This window comes from Cydia fagiglandana, chromosome 26 (assembly GCF_963556715.1).
Source record: "Cydia fagiglandana chromosome 26, ilCydFagi1.1, whole genome shotgun sequence".
In the NCBI taxonomy this organism is placed as follows: domain Eukaryota; kingdom Metazoa; phylum Arthropoda; class Insecta; order Lepidoptera; family Tortricidae; genus Cydia; species Cydia fagiglandana.
In genome coordinates, this window is record NC_085957.1 from 111,110 (window position 1) to 116,109 (window position 5,000).

General features: G+C 40.4%; 1 non-coding gene across 1 annotated transcript in view; it reads left to right on the plus strand.

The window, feature by feature from the left end:
• The first annotated feature begins 3,157 nt into the window (after window positions 1–3,157).
• Window positions 3,158–5,000, plus strand: part of LOC134677742 (small subunit ribosomal RNA) — a 1,908-nt gene continuing 65 nt past the window's right edge. The window contains exon 1 of the ribosomal RNA XR_010100097.1: window positions 3,158–5,000. This exon is cut by the window's right edge and continues 65 nt beyond it. This is a non-coding gene — a ribosomal RNA (small subunit ribosomal RNA).

The window sequence follows — 5,000 nt, forward strand, 5'->3', positions numbered from 1 at the left end:
TTACTTACAAGTCGGCGTGGCATACGGTACAAAATCAAGTTGCTCAAATGAAATAATAGCAAATTATCATCATCATCATCATCTTATATTCATCTTATCATGCTTCATGAAATGTCACCATCGAATATCGAAATTAATACTCAAATTACCTTTCAAGTAATAATATATACGTGAATCAACATTTTAAAATACTTTGTATTTTAACTTAAAATAACAAAGCTGTTTATAGTTTAGCGTAGGAAAAGCTAGGAAATAAAAACAATAATCGTTACAAATCGATGATTCGGTCACTGCCAAATCGATTAGACAAACTCACTTACCAATGCTCGATAGATGGCGGGCTGCAACGGCTGCTCTAATTTAAACAGAAAAATACACCTCCTTTTTTTTTTTAAAGTGGTAACACACTACCGCACCGCACCAAGGTCATTGTGCGACGCACCCATAAGTAAGAGCGAGAAAGCGATATCTCTTTCTCGCTCTTACTTATTGGTGCGTCGCACAATGACCTTGGTGCGGTGCGATAGTGTGTTACGGTCTTTAAGTAGGCCAAAGATCATAGATATAATAATATCCAAAGATGATGACTTACGAATAGGCATGATGACATTTTTTTGGAAATGGTTTCATTATAGACGCCTAATAATTACAGAAAAAATAAAAAATAAAATAATATTCATTAATTTTGTGTGTGGCGTTCATTACTTTGCCTCATATGTGAATAAAATGCAATTTAGCTTTCAGTTTTTTAAGTGCAAAGTAAGCCTTTCCGAGCTGGTGTGGTGAAAGAAAATAAACTTACATACTTCAGAATCATGAGGAATAATAAATGTTATAAGACCCCGGCAATTTGCGAATTTCGATTTTCGCGGTAGCCACCCTGTCTAGTCTCTCCTCCGACACGGAATGACAGATAGAACGACGGGGTTGCCAGAGTTCGAACTGGGCTGGTTCGTGATGACTTTACAGAAGAAGATTTCTTTCTTTTTTATTAAATTTCACACGAATCGGTTTAGAATTGTGAAAAATGGTTAGTTGTTTTTTTTTTTTCCCTGCACTCTTATTTTATAACCTAAATAATAACATTAACACGCCACACCATATATCCTTTTATTTTTAACATTAGCACAGCTTTATTAAGCTTTCAATATACCTAAATACATACATATATTTATTTATTTATTTATTAAGTATTTCTCGATTCCTAATATAAAAGTGTAAAATATAATAATATAAAATTGTAGTATCATAAAAAAATATTATGGTAAAAAATATTTGCACACGGCGCGCACCTCTTCCAAATAACACAAAAATCAATAAAAATAAACGTAAGTACATTTTTTTTACACTCTATTATTATACGCAGTAGCCCCCTCCCTCCCTTTTTACTCAATCATATTATTATTAAATTTCGTTTCTACTTTTCTTCGGTCAAGGCCTCTACAGACGTTGTAACAAGTCACATTCGATTTTTTCTTTTGTCATCGATGCTAAGTTTATTTAGTTAACTTAACCAGCAAAAAACCTAAACTTACTTTTCAGATTTAATTTAGATAAATAAATGTACCTACCCACCTAACTGCCGGACGCAAATCGAATGCGATCCAAGGTGAGTTGTGTCTGTATAGCCCCCCCCTATTGACTGACATTGATTGATTTACATAATATGTCACATTGACACTGACACATTCAGTTCGACGACACAATCAATCAATCAATACGATCGATCCTTTATTATTTACCTATATAAATAAATAAATAAACAAACAATTAGGTAAGTAAGTGATTCCACCGGTAAACTTTGTTCGCCATATTTTTTTTTTTTTTTTAACCTAACCTAACCTAACTTTTTTTTTTAATTTTTTTTTTAACCTAACCTAATCTAACCTGACCTAACTTTTTTTATTTCTTGTTTTTTTTTTATAACCTAACCTAACCTAACTTTTTTTTTTTTTTTTTATCTAACATAACCTAACCTAACCAAATTATTATGTTCTTGAAATGGTTATAGTCTCGCAGCAAATTTTCCAGTAAAATACCTGAAGTTGGTGTGTATTTATTTATGTTACTTATAAACTTATAAAATATATATGCATTATAAGATTTATTATAAGAAATGTAAGTACCCCTATACCTAGTTAGGTATCTACAACACAACACAAAACAACTGCTCCTCGAAGCTTTTAGGGCGCGCGGCGGGTCACACAAAACACCAAGATGTTACACATGCTGGTGGACTGTGGACCACCGTTGTATTATTTATTTGCACTTTGGTCCTAGTTTACGCGTTTTAATATTGAAACGTGACAGACGGGAGATATATTATATTATCCTTACCCACGGGGGAGAGTACAACGCGCGCTGTATTTACTTGCAGATTGTCTGTCACCATCGCCAATTCGAGACGACGCAAAGTTGCCGATTGGTTTGAATGATGACAACATATTTGCGAGAAAATAGTGTGTGTTCTCCTATACGTGTGGCGAGGATCGATCGGATGATAATCCGATTTAAAACAAAGAACAATTTTTAACCCTAACGGTAATACGGTTTTTGAAACTCTCTCTCAGTGTTTTCATATCGCGAAACCTTCAAATACGCAATTGTAATTGCGGTTAGTAGTTTAGCGGTGGTGGGAATACGCTTTGATGTAAGTTTCATTATACTGTATTGGTTGTGAGGGTTTTGAGGGCTCTATAATACCTGGCGAGCGATATAAATCGTAACGAACGACTATGTTAAAAAAAGAATCTAAAAATTAAAAAAATAAATAGTGAAATTTTTATGTCTGGTCGTGGAAGAACGTTCGATTACATATCGGCGCTATGAAACATCACACAACTATGTGCGTGTGTATGTGCGCGCTTTACTCACCCGCTACCTACCTAAGGTACACGCACGCACGCACGCACGCGTGTGTCTCTGTACCACCAGGTAGAATAGAGTGGTAAGTGAAATATCCACCAGTCTACGATACGCCACGTCGATTTCGGTATATCCGAATGGTGGCGTGTGTCGTATACGACTCGTGTCTTACGCGTGCGGTCTCCGTCGTCTGTGTGTGTTGTGTAGTATAATATACATAGATGATATTGGCGCGCACGCGTCGACGCTAGTGTTTTGTGTCTCTAAACAAGACTCACATGAACACGGCAGCTCCCTGGTTGATCCTGCCAGTAGTTATATGCTTGTCTCAAAGATTAAGCCATGCATGTCTCAGTGCAAGCCGTATTAAGGCGATACCGCGAATGGCTCAATATATCAGTTTTGGTTCCTTAGATCTTACTCAGTTACTTGGATAACTGTGGTAATTCTAGAGCTAATACATGCAATCAGAACTCTGACCAGTGATGGGATGAGTGCTTTTATTAGATCAAAACCAATCGGCGGAGGGCCTCGCGTCCGAAGTCGTAACATTTTGATGAATCTGGATAACTTTTGCAGATCGCACGGTCCAGTACCGGCGACGCATCTTTCAAATGTCTGCCTTATCAACTTTCGATGGTAGTTTCTGCGACTACCATGGTTGTCACGGGTAACGGGGAATCAGGGTTCGATTCCGGAGAGGGAGCCTGAGAAACGGCTACCACATCCAAGGAAGGCAGCAGGCGCGCAAATTACCCACTCCCGGCACGGGGAGGTAGTGACGAAAAATAACGATACGGGACTCTTACGAGGCCTCGTAATCGGAATGAGTACACTTTAAATATTTTAACGAGGAACAATTGGAGGGCAAGTCTGGTGCCAGCAGCCGCGGTAACTCCAGCTCCAATAGCGTATACTAAAATTGTTGCGGTTAAAAAGCTCGTAGTTGCATTTGTGCTACGCACTGTCGGTGCGATTCATCCGAATCGATACTGACACGTTTGCGGAGCATATCGTCGGTGAATCGTATGTAAAAGTACGGTTCAATATAAAAATCCTATCGCGATGCTCTTCAGTGAGTGTCGAGGTGGGCCGACAATTTTACTTTGAACAAATTAGAGTGCTCAAAGCGGGCTCAAAATGCTGCTTGAATATTTCGTGCATGGAATAATAGAATATGATCTCGGTTCTATTTTGTTGGTTTTCAGAACTCCGAGGTAATGATTAATAGGGATAACTGGGGGCATTCGTATTGCGACGTTAGAGGTGAAATTCTTGGATCGTCGCAAGACGAACATCAGCGAAAGCATTTGCCAAAGGTGTTTTCATCAATCAAGAACGAAAGTTAGAGGTTCGAAGGCGATTAGATACCGCCCTAGTTCTAACCGTAAATATGTCATCTAGCGATCCGCCGACGTTACTACAATGGCTCGGCGGGCAGCTTCCGGGAAACCAAAGATTTTGGACTCCGGGGGGAGTATGGTTGCAAAGCTGAAACTTAAAGGAATTGACGGAAGGGCACCACCAGGAGTGGAGCCTGCGGCTTAATTTGACTCAACACGGGAAATCTCACCAGGCCCGGACACCGGAAGGATTGACAGATTAACAGCTCTTTCTTGATTCGGTGGGTGGTGGTGCATGGCCGTTCTTAGTTGGTGGAGCGATTTGTCTGGTTAATTCCGGTAACGAACGAGACTCTAGCCTGCTAAATAGGCGTCGTCATTTAGGTGCGCGCGGCCGTTCGCGGTCGCGCAACTCACTGGCGACGTATTAAAATTCTTCTTAGAGGGACCGGCGGTTTCGAGCCGCACGAGATTGAGCAATAACAGGTCTGTGATGCCCTTAGATGTCCTGGGCCGCACGCGCGCTACACTGAAGGAATCAGCATGTTCTCCTTGGCCTAGAGGCCCGGGCAACCCGTTGAAACTCCTTCGTGCTGGGGATTGGGGTTTGCAATTATCCCCCATAAACGAGGAATTCCTAGTAAGCGCGAGTCATAAGCTCGCGTTGATTAAGTCCCTGCCCTTTGTACACACCGCCCGTCGCTACTACCGATTGAATGATTTAGTGAGGTCTTCGGACCGACACGCGGTGGCTTCACGGCCGTCGGCGTTGCTGGGAAGTTGACCAAACTT